This window comes from Atta colombica, unplaced genomic scaffold (genome assembly GCF_001594045.1).
Source record: "Atta colombica isolate Treedump-2 unplaced genomic scaffold, Acol1.0 scaffold86, whole genome shotgun sequence".
Taxonomy (NCBI): Eukaryota; Metazoa; Arthropoda; class Insecta; order Hymenoptera; family Formicidae; genus Atta; species Atta colombica.
This window is the reverse complement of record NW_017259579.1, coordinates 239,691-256,384: the sequence shown is the minus strand read 5'-3', so window position 1 is coordinate 256,384 and position 16,694 is coordinate 239,691.

Here is a 16,694-nt window from a genome sequence, read left to right as displayed (position 1 = left end):
TAATTTACAGGAACTGTCATTGGAGACAACAGAATCATCGAAAGAAACTTTTAGGATTTTTTGCGATCGTTTCAATGGCTCTTCAAATGCAACACGCATAGTATCAGTATCAGCATCCGATGAAACCTATCTATTGATTTTTTTTCGATTTGTCGAGCTTCTTGGAAGGAATCTGTTCAATAATAGTACAATAATAATAAATGTATAATGCAATGCATTATTTTTAATTCATGTATTTAAAAGTTTTTTGCAGTTCATAATGTATGAATCTGTCAAATACAATAATCTAATGAAAATCAAATATTAGATAAGTGCAAAAGTTGTGGCCAATTATCATTATAAATCGAGCACGTAATATTCACATAGATATTCCTGATGAAAATTTTTCTTATAATTTTTATATGAATTAGAACATTTTTTAGAAATACTCAGAAATTTTCGGAAAGTTCATTTTTTTCTCAGAATTTTCATACATGTAAATTCTGAAATATTTTAAGATTTCTCATCTCATTGTTTTTTAAAAAATATTTTTAATTTTTTTAGATTTTATAACCATTTCATCATAAATCATATTATACAAAAAAAATCTTATGATATTTCATAATTAACATATATAGAAAATTCTGAGAAAAGATTTTCTGAGAAATGTTCCAATTCGTATAAAAAAATATGAGAAAGTTATAAAATTATACAGAAATTCTGAAAAATTGTATAGAAATTATATGAAAAATTCTGAGAAAAATTTTCACCAAGGATATTAAGTGTAACTCACCAATTGGGCCAATGAGCTTGTATGGAGTTAAAGTCCATGTAGATAGTGCTATAGTGGCACTGGTACCTTTCGGTGGCCAAATCATCGATTCACTTGCAAAAATCCATAAATCGGGGACTACGGAGCATCAGTCGTTGCCAATAACAATACCTTCATAAATAATAATTTCACAGAACAGTATCAATATATTCATTCTTTATTTATATGAAATAATGATTTATAAAAATAGCAGTTATAATGTTCCAAAGATCAAGCTATTAATAAATTTTCTATCAAAACTATTATATTTTAACAACATATGTACAACGTATTATATGTATATTTTACTTTTCATTTTAATTGAGATTAAAATTCATTATGTAATAAAGGAAATAGGAAAGGTATGGTCATTTCCAAAATCCATTTGAAATGCTTTATTTTTAATTAAAGAAACTGGCCACATTTGCAAGGCCGATAAGCCTGTAACAACGTATATTCCTAAATTTCCTGAATCGCAGGGATAATTAGGTAACGTTGAAATATTCGTAAATTTTTGACCAATAATCATTGAAATTTCAGAAACTTTTATCTGATTGTGCGTTACAACAACTCAATGGTAAGTTTTAATTGATCTTTTTCTGCAGCTGAGGATACTGATCATAAAATCGTTTATTTTCAGCACGAAACAATGAGGATTGTTCGTGTAATCTGTTACAGATCTGTTGCAATGGTTTATCAAACTTTTTAAGAAGTTTTTTTTAGAATAAAAAGATAATTCTCAAACGGGAAAGTACTAAAAGAATCTAGGGATCCTAATCTTTTTGCATCTTATGCATGTTGTAGGTAACATTCTGTGGCCCATACAGAATGCTCACGTTTTGAACGAAATATACCAGAAGATCATGTGCATATTCGTTGTTCCTGTCACAATCATCAACGCTATATAAAATTCTCATTGCACAATTCAGAGCATTAAAATGTATATATTTTTCATCCGGCAATATATATCTAAGAACCAGTGGTCTTAAATAAAGAAGGAAAGTGCGATGTTGAGTCGCTTTTCATCTGTGATAATCATCCAAGTAAAAAAATTTTCGAACAAACTCTGTTGGAACATTTTGACACATTTGTCAGTGCATCTGACAAAATATTAAGATGACTTCGGCTACTTTAGAAGTTTTCGACTTATTTGTCCACAACTTTAGAAATTGCTTATTTATATTAAGACAGGAATTATGCATGTAGTCTATAAGAAAATGACTTATCATTGGAACTGAAATCAATTCAAATGGCGAAGAAATACTTGATATGTTCCGGTTGCGACCTTAATTAATGAAATCAATATCGGTCCGAAGTGGAGCAGTGGTATCTAAAAAAGTCGCTTGTTTATTCTTTTCCCTGACAGTGCATTTTCCACAGGCAAAGTATTCATTATGCGATTTTGTGCAAGTAACATGCTCGAGCAGAAGCATCATAGATAAGATATTGATTTGCAGGGTCTGTTTGTTGATAGAGAATCCACTGTTTTTTAAATTTAGATATTCATCCACAAATGGTTGAAGAAATTCGGCTAAGCAAGCTTTCTGGTAACCATGATAAATACCAATGACAAATGGTGCAAATGGCAAACCAGAAATTCTGTTTAAAATCGGCCAAAGCTTTTTAATCATTTCGAAATTTATTTATTTATTATATATATATATATACACATTACTTTGTTACACATGCATTGACAATTTATATCTAAAGTATTAAAATATTTGAAAAGTTATATGATATGAATTTGAAAAGTTATATGATATGTTATATGTAATTATACTTACCGTTAACGATTTGTAATTTTACCAAAGATAATTTTACCAAATCGCTGACGTAGATATGTTACTATCACAAGAGATCGACGCATAATGTAATCGATACGGCATACAGATACGCTAAAACATTTTGCGTTGACATACGATTACGATTCACGATTCGCAATTCAGTTACCACCATTATTGTGCTGAGACCTTAACGCGGAACGAGAGCGGAATTAATCACAAGCGTTCCACCACCAATTTCAGTTGATGATATAAAATAATAGATAATATACCATATGATAAAAGAAAAATTATATATGAATAACTAAAAATATTATTAAAATTATTATTTAAAAAATTATTAAAATTAAAATTACGGATTATTAATTATAAATATAATAACATTATAACATTATAATTAATAACATTATAATTAATTATAAACGATATTAATTAATAATTTTATTAATTTATAATTATAATTATTATATTAATTATTAATTAATTATTAAATTATTAAAATTATAATATTATATTGTTTATAAATGCTCTACTAACATCATATTTCATGAATTTCGCGCGACATGTAACATTTAAATTTATGCTGCACATTGTATAAACATTTGACAACTTTATTCGATCATATTCATTCGTTGCATGTGAGAGGGATTCGCATCCTGAACTTGATCGCGTATTCTTAAACTCATAAAAAAGCAATTTCATTGCTTCTGACTGTACATACATACTATGTAATTAATAATTATGTAACTATGTAACTAGTACTATGTAAGACTGTCTAATTATATTTCTATTGAGTAAAGATTACATTTTACGTTCAGTCTATTTGAATTTACGTATGGTCCTTAATTTTATATATTTATGTAAATACATCACGTTTACGACGTTTAATTTGGTGTTTCCTATCAGGCCTCAAATTTTTTATTAACATTATCATATTCAAGAAGTCAAAAAATGTTCCTCTTTTGCTTATTATTTCTTTAGGCAGACATTAGTTTCTTTTTAATATTCTCTTTTTAATATTCTCTTTTATACCCATTCGTGCTCGTCTAAACAGTGTTTTTTATTGGCGCCGTCATTAGTAGAGCAAAAGTCACGCATCAATCAGCAGGAGCTAAATGGTCAATCTCTTACAGGATCTCTAATTTGTCATCAGTATGCTATAATGATAATTAGTTTCCTATTTTTTTGGGGGCACATCTCAAAGGACGTGAAAACTAATTTTGTAATAAAAAAATTTATATGAGAGTTTGGATGGCTCTGCTTTGTATTATTCTAGTGCTCAGAATTAGTTGCGTATTTCAGGTCCATTTCTGAAGCATCGCCTACTTTTCCTCCACTACCGCTCGACGGCCGAGTTCGTCCGCGATTTCCGAATCGCGCGGACATGTATCTCAGAAGCGTCGTACTATAAGAAATATGCTGCGACTGTACCTTCCAACAAATTATCATTAAAATATTTTCCTTCCTACATAATTTAAGTTCTGTTTTTTTTGGTTAGATTGCCACATCTATCATTGACATTCCCACCAAATTTTATCACCATAGCTTGACATTTGTAAAAGTTATGCCATCTTGAGTATATCTGCACGTATTTTCGATTTTTTACAGTTTTAAAAATGGAGTTGAATTTGCAACAACGAGTTTGTATTAAATTTTACGTTAAAAATGGATTCAATGATGTGAAAACCTTAGAAATGTTGGGAAACTGTTTCGGCAGTGATACTCTAAAGAAAACAACCGTTTATGAGTGGCATGAACGCTTCAAAAGTGGTCGTGAGTCGAGAATGACAAACGCAGTGGCAGATCATCGACATCAAAAACCGAAAACATCAATAAAGAGAGAGAAATGTTGATCAATAACTGCAAATTAACTATCAGAGAGCTGGCAGAAAACTTAAATATTGATTATGGATCCATTCAGGACATTGTAGTTAATGTTTTGGGTTTGCGCCGTGTTGCTGCAAAGTTGGTCCCGAAGAAACTGAATTTCATGCAAAAAAGGGACCGCGTTGTCATCGCCAAAGACATGATTTCCAAGGCTGAATCCGACCCAACATTCATCAAACGCATCATTACTGGAGACGAGACGTGGGTTTATGAATACGACACGCAATCCAGACATCAGGCGAATGAATGGAAAGCTTCAAATGAGCCAAGACCAAAAAAACCACATCGTTTTCAGTCGAAAAAGAAAGTCATGCTCACGGTTTTCATGGATTACAACGGTATTGTAAATCACGAATTTTTGCCAAAAGGTCAGACAATTAATAAGGAGTATTATTTGGGCGTTATGAGACGTTTGTGTGAAGCAGTTCGCCAAAAAAGAAAGGATTTATGCAAACAACTCGTGGATTTTGCATCATGATAACACACCATCGCACAATGCCATCATTATCCGTAAATTTTTGATCAAGAACGAAACGAATATCATCCAACAGCCATCAAATTCACCTGATATGGCTTCCTACGATTTTTTCTATTCGATCGAATCAAAAATCATTACAGGGAACGCGTTTTAACAGTCGAAAGGAGGTAATGGAAAAATCGAAGACGGCTCTGATGGCTATACCGACAATAGAGTTCCAGAAATGTTTCGAGAGCTGGATCAAGCGCTGGCATAAGTGCGTTGCATGGGGAGCAGTGAAGGGGACAATATCACTTTCGATGAATAAAACTTGTATTTTGAATTTTCTAAATGAATTCCGGGAACTTTTTGATCAAGGTAGTATTTGATAACAATTATAATATTATAATGTATATGATAATTATAATGTAAACAATAACTTTCGATTATCTTTGAAGTTCTATTATTGATGTGTTTTTTAAGTACATGCAGATTTATTCCACTAAAAAATAATAAAAGATGATCAAATATAGGACGCAGTAAAATAAAATTCTATATTATGTAGTAGAAAAAAGTCGCCGATACGAAGGTCTCCTAAAGCAACTCCTCCCTTATTTCACTAGCTATTGTACTTTATTAATATTAATAAAATCTGTTTAGCTAATTGAAGAAGTATAAACTTATAATTCATGTATTTGTTGCTTATTTTTATAATCAGTTAAAAACGAATTCTACGAATGAGAAAATCAAATTCTTACGATTTTCTTTTGCAAATTGCGTAGTTTAATAACAGTGTAATATTATTATTGTAATATTATGTTACTTCCAGACTCCATAGTTCTTTTCTTCGATTAGAATTTTCGTTATCACCATAAAAATTATTAACAAATAATACCACTAGACCATCTGTTTCTATCATAAGGAATTACAATACAATAGTGATGAGCCGAATAACATCTTTTTTAAGACTAATAATTCATTCGAGACGAAGTTGTTTGATTAAAAATTTAAACCAAATTTAAACCGAATAGACGAACTTTATCCCAAGAAACAGAAGAAATAAATAGATTAAGAATTATTGAAATAGCAGTTGTCGGTAATAAATGACACATGTGGCTCTAAATTATTGAACATCTGGAAAACGGTCGATGACGAAAGACATATATCCCATTTTACAACCAATATTCTTAATTCTAATCCTAGATTAGACCAGTAACATACGCGAGGCCTGTACTCGGCATCAATAGCTCGCAAATACAAAAAGAAGGTTCTTCACGAACAGTCAAGTTCCGATACTCTGCCGGTTCGCGACTATACAAGTCATTCTGCAAACCGACATTCTCCGCAACCATATCGCTCCACCACGATCTTAGTGGTGAGTCGCGATCAGTTCGATCGAGCGATCTTACTCATTTACTATGTGACTCAAATAATTCAAGTGACGGAAGCCTCCAAACCGCTGAGTCAATCTTCCCCTTGAAGCTCTTGAACAATCATAGAAATCAGACCTTTGACAATCCTCAAAAGTCTAATCTTGCAGAGCAGCAGTAAGTCCTGACACACACACACACACACACACATATATATATCACACACACTCACACTAAATAGTGCTACGATTAAACCGCCCCTACAAGGGTTGAGACCTAGAGGTTGGATCCCTTAGAAGCCGGGCCTATCGTAAACCGCGAAGACTTCTAAACCAAGCATACTAGGAGAACCTTGAGAATTCTTGAAATCAGAGTTGCCCAGCCGAGGACGCATTGCCTCCACCACCTTCGCTATCACCGGCTTCGCCGGCTCTATCTGCTCACCTAAAGCGTTAGAGATCATATCTCCTCCTTTCCCTCGCACTCCTTCATCTCCCCCTCGAACTTCGACACCCGCGTTTTCGAACGCTCTAACAGAACGAATTTTTCCCTGACACCCCTCCGCTAACACTCGATTCATCCGTCATCTCATTTTCTTCCAGAGGAACTCCATCTCCGATGAGAGGAACTCCAGATAGCGTGAAGTTCCTAGAAGAAATTCCACCATCACCGAGATCCTATTTCCGCATCCAGAGAAAGATTCATTTGAGTCACTCGTCAGACAATTCCCGCGGACTGCCGCACTTACCAAGAGACTTTTACGGTCGGTCCTTTTTATTTCGATTCAGACGAAAATCGGCATGGAATTATCGGCCAACCTCCCCGTTCCTGTATTCTGATATTTATTACGGATTCCGCCGATCCTTATTTAGTTCCGGTAAAATACTTTTTCAATCTCTTTTTTTCTTCTTCCGTTACTATCCGAGAAATAGAACGAATAAACAAAAACCAGAATGAATAAAAACTCTACTTCCCCTGAATTCTCATTCTCTGGCAATTTAATCCAACTAACATGTATAAAGTTTAAATAATTGTTAAATACTCATCAAATGTTGATTAACTAATAAAAATTATCGCATCGATCTAATAATATGTAATATGTAAATTAGTTTGTAAATAAACTTATTAAGGTACAACTTTGTTCTGTTCGATTGATAATGGTCAGAAACAATAAATAATATTAATAATTTTACATCTTTCTTTCATTCTTTAATTTTAAAAACTTCGTAGTCGTTTAACCATAACCTTTTCAGAAATCGCACGTGATCCAAGCTCGAATTAAAGGAAATTAGATTCCTTGACTTAAAATTCGGACCGATGATCGCTCGTAGGAAACAGGTGTCATAGCGTCTTTTTGGACGTTGACCCATATTCCGAGGCGAGCACGAAAAAAGTACATTCGAAGTACTCGCGATATTCGCCTCTGTGTGGATACCTGCGAGACAAGAGTCTGATCGCGTCCTAGTATCCTCACCATTCCCGCTCCTCTTCTCTCCAGTAGGATTATAATTTTAAAATTTCCAGAGTTTGGACGTAACAGACTAAGTAAATTTTGGGGCTTATTCGGGATTTTAAGTGCGATCTTTGTGGGCAGGTATGAATATGAGGTACATCTAACAAAAGTAAAGTTAATAATCTTTATAAAAGCTACAGAGAATCAGGACAAGTCTAAACACGATAATCTTACAATACACACATCCATTCCTGCATCCTCTAAGTCTACGCATAAGTAAATTGACTTTTAATTGACTGATAAGCACTTTTCGCTGGATAAGTTCCGGATCGACCAAGATCTGTTTAAAACCTTAACTAACTTAACACTTGTCTCCGACGCTTCCGAGGATATAATAATTCAACCAAAAGAAATTGAATATACTCTTAAGTCAAAAAAAGATAGGACAATGGCGAATCCGAATCCATTCGCTACATTAAAGTACGCGATCGAAGTCGTCCCTTTCTTCAACGATAAAACTATTCCGTTAACATACTTTATTGAGGGATGTGAGGAAGCAAAATCTATGTTGTCTGCGGAAATTGAATCTTAGTTCACAAAAATTGTTAGAACTAGAAATTGTAGACGAAGCCAGCCGCACAATTCAAGATCAAGATTTTGACAATATATCTCAACTAACAAAATATCTAGAGCAAGTTTACGGCCCATCAAAGAATATTTATCAGTTACAAGGAGAATTAGGTAGTATCTATCAAAAGAACGAGGAAGATGTAGTTACTTACGCGAATAGAGTTAGAATCCTGGGGAAACAAATATTAAAAGCATATAAAGATTCAGGAAATTTTCTTTCTAATCAAGACATCAAACTACCATTAGAGAAAGATGTATAAATGTTTCATTAGAAGACTAAAATCAGAGATCGAACAGAGAATAGCGAGAAATTTAAACGTTCAAGAAACTGTAGCTGATATTTTGAGAAAAGGAGCTACACTCAATGACAGATTTACAAGGGCACAATAATACAACAGGTAAAATATCAGATATTAATAAATTACGCGAAATAAATGTGTCAAATTTGCTATAAGGAAGGGCATTCAGCCTCTAATTGCAGGAAAATAATTAATTTAGGAACTGAAATTTTAATATGTCAAATTTGTAAAAAACGTGGGCATAGCACCGATAAATGTCGGCTTCGCGACCTTCGAGCTCAATGACCTGTTGTAGTACAAGGAAATAATATTACTTGTCAACTTTGTTCCAAATCTGTCATAATGATAAATTTTATAAAACAAGTAATGCTAATAATAATAATCAGAATAAGTTCTCTATAATCAATGGTGTGATAAATCAGGCCATTCGGCCTGATAATTGTTGGAAAAAACGAAATGAACAATTCAAAAAATGTAATTCAAAAAATAAGGCAAAAATTGTTTGTCAGATTTACAATAATTTTGGACATGTCGCTGAAGATTGTCGATCTAAGATAAGACAAGATGCTACATCCTCAGGCTTGCTATTCTATTGCTATTGTAAAAAGCAAGGGCATCTTCTTGATAACTGTAAACACATCGCAAGTAACAATAGAAGGTGAGTAAATAATCAGAGAAACTCCGATGGCCCTTCGAAGTTGGGTGTGCAACAGGAGTTTGGATTTCACACTGCCATCACCACAAAAAACCTAATAGGTAAAAATCCGCAGAAGTGCAATTGGTAACGGTAAATTTCAACAAACATAGTCGCGTGCCTACCATTCAGATAAAGCTTTGCGAATTCACTCCATATATAACTTTTATGTTAGACACCGATTCAGGACCAAACATAATTAAAGAAAATTTTATATCAAGAAATATCACTATCAACCATAATAATATATTAAAATTAAATGGGATAAATGAATATCCTGTTTACTCTTGGAGAAACACTTTACTGCTTTTTGAAAATAAAGTAACTTTTCATTGTATCAAACGATTTTCCAATCACACAATCAGGCATATTGGGTAATGATTTTTTTCAAATAAATTTCCTCAAAAATAGATTACGTGAAAGGATATCTAGACATATCAAGAATTACTACACCTTTTTTTCTCCAGAAACAATTACAATATCTCCGCGAACAGAATCATTATTCTACGTGAGAATAGAAAATCCCGAGATAAAAATAGGATATCCCAAAAATAAAGGTAGCCACGGAATTTATTTAGGGAATACCATAATAGAAAATATCTTTGAAAAGGTGTTTCTAAACATTATAAATACTCTGGACGAAGAAGTGGAGGTCCAAGTACCAATCTTGCGCCTTAACTTTTAAATGAATTATTTGATAACTACAAAGATTATCGAGTAGAGATTGCGGATACACAGGCTAAATTTGTGTAATAGAAAACAAACCAAAAGTATTGTGAGGTATTCGACGCAAATGATAACTATAAATGATAAAGAAGACATAATGTCGAAACCAGATGACGGGGAAATTGCAATTGAAAAAAATGTAATAACTAATAAATCTACCCAAAACAAGGGTGGGAATAAAATTAAAGAGAAAAACCAAGGTATAAATTTAAATAAAAATTTCAATCTAGAGGAAGATTTTCAATCCTTCTCCGAGACTCTAGATTCTCAAATCCTTGGAGAGAGAAGTACCAAACCTCTCCTGAAAATTCAAATCTTAGAATTCCAGAGGAGGTTTCCATACCTCTATGATAAATTCTACTCCTGTTGATTGCGAGGAGGGAAGTAACCAAATCTACCTACGCAATACAACTCAATCTTATTTACAAAAATCAAAGGAAAGAACACATTAATGTATAAAGAAAGAATAAAATTGCTGAGAGAATAATAATCCACGAATAATAATAATGAAACGCCTTACCATATGTTTTCTTGGAAGAACTTATGAAAAGAATACGATTACGTAATTCTAATATCAAATCCTCTTATAATTGCAAAAAGAAAAATAATCTGTCTTCGAAAATTCTTGCATTACACAAGTCCCAAGAAATAATAGAAAAATTTGCGCAAACATAAGTCGAAACAAAAGGAGAGAGCAAAAAAGAATAAAACTCGAATTTTACATTGTCAAAGGAATCTAATAAGAATAAACTTACAGAAATTGTAGAATTATTATGCTTAGAAATGCACAAGAAAAGAAGAGCGTAATCTTATATCTAACAGTCAAGATAGATTTCATATTTTTGGAAAAAGACTAACTGCAAAGACTGATGTATTATAGCAAATATCTACGACAGATAATCGATCTATAAACACACGACAATACAGATTTCCGGAACTTTAAGTGGAAATAAATAAGCAAGTCAAGGAACTGCTCGAAAGAGGCATTTAAAACCTCAATCGCCTTACAATACACTCATATGAATAATCTTGAAAAAAGAAGGTTTGAAAGGAAACAAGAGGATGGTATTAGATTTCCGCGCTCTAAACGAAAAAAACTGTCGGAAACGCACATCCATTACCTAATATTGTTGACATTTTAGACCACGAGCACGATATTTTTCAGTATGATTTCAGTGATTTGGCTTCCGGATTCCACCAGATAAAAATAGATCCTGCGGACAGCCATAAAACCATTTTTACAACTCCCTTCGGGCATTACGAATTCGATCGCATGTCCTTCGGATTAAAAAATGTTCCCACCACCTTTCAGAGGTTAATGGATTTGGTATTATCAGGATTACAAGGCCAAGAATTATTTGTTTATATGAATGATATTGTCATATATGCCGCATTATTAGAGGAATATGAAAGAAAATATCTATTAATAGATCGACTTCATAGAGCTAATCTAAAATTACAGCCGGACAAATGCGAATTTTTGAAAACAGAAGTAACATATTTAAGGCACGTAATTAGCAAGGATGGAGTCAGACCGGATCCTAAAAAATTAGACGTCGTAAAGCATTTTCCGAGACCTAAGACTCCGAAAAATTAAACAATTTCTAAGATTAGCAGAATATTATCGCAGATTTATATCAAGTTTCTCGAAATTAGCGAAATCACTGATAAATTTATTAAAGAATGACATGGCTTTCAAATGGACACCTGCTCAAGAAGAATCATTCGAGACATTAAAATTATGTGAAGAGCCTGTTTTACAATATCCTGATTTTTCAAAACCTTTTATTTTAATAACAGATACGCTGATATAATAATAAATAAATTCTGAAATAGAAATGGGAGGCATCTTGTCACAAGGCAAAATAAATAAAGATCACTCAATAGTATACGCTTCACGAATCTTGACTAACAACGAATTAAAATATGACACATATGAAAAGAAAGCGTTAGCAATAATATATTGTGTTAAACATTTCCGACCATACTTATACGGACGAAAATTCACATTGGTCACAGATCATTCTTAAATCATTACTCTGGTTTAAGAATACACAAGATGCAAATATGAGAATATTCCTCCGCTGGAGACTAAAGCTCGCCGAATATGACTATGACGTATATAAAGCAGGTAAAACGTAAATGCTGATACTCTCGTCAAGAAATCCTATAAATCTCGAAGAAATAAAATGCAATATAATTAATTCTAATAGATTAATCCTAAGATTAATCCTAAGATTAATCCTAGATTCTTGAATCCTGACGATCCGAAGAGAAATGATTTCTAGAATGTTAGAAGAAACCGATGAAAAAGAAGAGAAAATTTTAAATTATATTTCTCCGACAACGAGAAAAATGAAGATCAACTGCCTGACAGTAATTCATCCGACGAAAGTACAAACTCTACCATTCACATACGAGGAACTGTGTGAGTCGAGATTACAAATCACCGAAGAAGCATTAATCCATGAGTCACCTAACTACAATATAATAAAATGTAAACCCGAAGTCAAACAAAGAATAAAACAGTTCATCGAGAAATATTATCGCAGGAAAAGAAAGACGAAATCGAAGAAGTGGAAGATAGAAATGAAACATCAAACAAAGAAAGAGATATCGAAGAAAATGCAAATATCGACGATGAAAATAAAGGATCGAATAATCATAAAAAAACAATAATCAAGGCTTGAGAATAAAAATAATCAAAAACAATATAATAAATAGTCGCGATTTATTGTTTTTACGCAAGGATAATGTTGTGTTTTATCAACATCGACGAAGACCATTAGGTTCGCAGAAACTTTTTGAAAGAAACGAGATCCCTTGCCTGAAAGATCTCACCGTCGGCGAAGCCAAAGCTATAAAATATAAGAAATTTTACCATGTTGCCTTATCTATTAGCAAAGAGCAACGATGACTCTTTCTCAAATTTCCACTATGGTAAAAGATTATAAAGATTTGCGAACCACCATAGAAAATTTAAAATTAGAAAGCATTAGTATAGCAAAAACAGATTTTGTTAATAACCATGGAATGATATCAAATCTTTATTACAATTGGCTTTTACCGATTCAATAACCAAACTAATAATATGCAAGAGATTAATTAAAGATCTTCGCCCCATTATAATCGGCATTGCTCGGGTGGACCCTATATTACGAAAATATATCATAGAATAAAACATAATTATTACTAGGAAAATCAGACGTACAACAGCATATTCAACAATGCTTACAATTGAAACAGTTAGAGTAAAAACTAAACAACACTATGATGATTACTGATCTTCCTTCGATAAAGTCGCAATGGATTCTGGGATCTTTTTCTAGAACCGAAAGGAGCAATGAGTATATTTTAATTACAAAATCAGCTAATAAAATTCTGCATAGAGATACCTTTGCCAAATCAAACCTCCGAGACGATAGCAGAAACTTTCGTTGACAGATTTATCTATGTATTAGGAACACTTAAAGCAATACTAACAGATCAGAGAAGAAACTTTAGTAGCGATTTATTGAAGAAGATAGCGAAAATATTTAAAATTCGCACAACACTTTTTCAATCAAATAGGTCACTAGAGAGATCACAGCACGCGTTAGATGAATATTTAAAGCAATATGCGAACGAACAAGAACAATGGGATAGATACATCGGATTAGCACTATTTAATTATTGTATAATACCAATGTCTACGAGGCTACTAAACATACTCAGTAAAATAGCAAGGATTTTGATCAATGAATTATTAAGTCCTGAAGACAAATTAGCGAACTACGACGATTATTTGATAAACTTAGTTACACAACTCCATGTCATGTAGAAAAATGCTCGCGAAAAAATGTTGTTGAAGCCAAGATCAAATCTAAGAAACATTACAATAAGAAAATAAATCCACAAACCTGGAGATTATGTATTTTTATTAAAAGGATTTAAATCAGGCAAATTTAGGGATTAATATACAGGACCTCACGAAGTTCTAAAAATATTGGGTCGTCCGAAAAATTCGTGCCGCAAAAGATTTAAATTTAATAAATGACATTAAAAATTTAAATCTTCTGCGTTTCAATTTTCCTTCAAAATCGGCACAAACTTTCCGGACGACCCAATACTAAACGGAAATGTAAAAATTCGGATAAAGAGAAACAGTTGTATCGTGCACCTTAATTATGAATTTCTCATATAAAACCAGCTCTCAATAACTAAATAAATAATAATATTAATTATTACTAAAAAATTTCAGATGGATTCCCGAATAAGAGAAATCACAACAATAATATTATTAACATTATGGACTCATGAAACTTACGAGATAATAGGCTACGACTATGGATTTCCATTAGCAAATACTATTGTATATGGCTACTTAATATTGAGGAATGCGATATCCCCCTACAAAATGTAAATAAGAAAATTCATATAACTTATTCAAATCAACGAGTTTAAAATCATAAAAGTAATACAATGTAAGATCGATAGAACGGTTAAAAAAATATGGGATGTTCTCTCACATCATGGACGTTCAACAGTAAATACTCATACATATAAGAAATATCTCGTGAAGCTTGTTCACTCTCGGTTACTTCGAATGGCGCACGTTTATATAACCGGATTAAAATCAAATCAAACGGTTTCTCGACTCGCCATCTTAATAGGATATATAGGATAATGATGGAACAAGTATTGGGAGTACAAATAAGTTTCCGTCGTTTGCAAAAGACGGCGCCACTAATAAACTATAGTTAAAATTGTTTGATGTAAAACATCATATCGTAAGATTGGACATCCGACAACATAACCTTGAAATATTAGCGATTTTGTATCAGCATCATATCTTTTTTTTTTTTACGAAAATGTCGAGTTTTGAGCCGAATAAGCGTCTTTTGCGGGAACTTTTAATTTACTTCTTTAATTTGAAGAAATCTGCAGCTGAGGCTCATAGATTGCTTGTAGAAGCATATGGTGATGCTACCTTAGTAAGTGAGAGAAGTTATCGTGAATGGTTTCAAAAGTTTAAGAACAGTGAATTTGACATCGAAGACAAAGAACGTAGCGGAAGGCCGAAAGTGTATGAAGACGCGGAATTGGAAGCATTATTGGATGAAGATTCGTGCCAAATGCAAAAAGAACACTTACATTAGGGGTGACTCAACAAACAATTTCATATCGTTTGAAATCATTGGGAATGATTCAAAAGCAAGGGAATTGGGTTCCATATGAACTGAAGCCGAGAAACGTTGAACGCCGATTTTTCACATGTGAAATGCTGCTTGTCAGGCATAAACGAAAGAGTTTTTTGCACCGTATAGTCACTGGTGATGAAAAATGGATCCACTACGATAACCCAAAGAAGAGAAAATCATGAGGACCATCTGGCTATACTTCAACATCGACAGCCAAGCCAAATAGTCATGGAAAAAAACTCATGTTGTGTATTTGGTGGGATCAGCTTGGTGTCGTGTATTATGAGTTGCTCAAACCGAACGAGACCATTACTCTTTTTACCGGGACTATCTACCGAACACAATTGATGAGATTGAACCGAGCAAGAAAAAACCACGTCCACTACTCCAGGCATGACAAAATTATTCTCCTGCATGATAATGCTCGACCACATGTTTCGATGCTGGTCAAAACCTACTTACTAGAAACACTCAAATAGAAAGTTCTATCCCACTCGCCGTATTCTCCAGACATTGTTCTTTCCGATTATCACTTGTTCCGATCGATGACGAATGGCCTGTCTGAGCAGCACTTCATATGAACTTCACATCATATGAAGATACCAAAAATTGTATCGATAATTGGATAGCCTCAAAAGATGAAGCGTTCTTCCGACGCGATATCCACATGCTATCAGAAAGATGGGAAAAAGTAGTGGCTAGCGATGGCCATTACTTTGAATAAAACATTATGTACCGTTCTTTCACAATAAATGTTTAATTTTTGATAAAAAACGGCGGAAACTTATTTGTACTCTCAATACTTCCGATTCTTATGGAACATGGATGGACGTCATTGTGTTAGTGATTCTAACATTTACATTAGTAGATTATGAAACTACTGTACGACTAAATACTAAAATAATACTACGATCGGGAGTAGCCTGTGAATGTGCAATCATCCACTGTGTGGATATAGAAGGAGGCGATACTTATTGGGATCCATATTTGAACCTTTCTGGACTCATGCGGAAAGCTTAATTTTGGCGCACTTTACACCAGAATTGCGGAAGTATTGACTGATAATACCATATAATCTCAAGTAGTTTATACTTTAATACTTTCGCAAAATACTGTCTTTGCTTTAACAAAAAAAGGAGAAGAAGTAGTGTGTGGACACACGTTTATATTAACTGAACACCCAAAATTGTTAATTTTCGAGACAACACTTAATAATAAAGTGTTTGATAAACAATATAAATCCGAAAATCTTGATATTTTCACTTACATGAGTTCTAAATTTGAATATAGAAATACATATATGCACTCAGATAAGTCAACTATACAGAAATGTACTTCTACAACAATGCAACCTTGAAAGGTTGCAGAAAATATTAAAAAATGCCTTGGCCCTCACTATTCATTCTCCAGACGCTTTTGCTTACCAT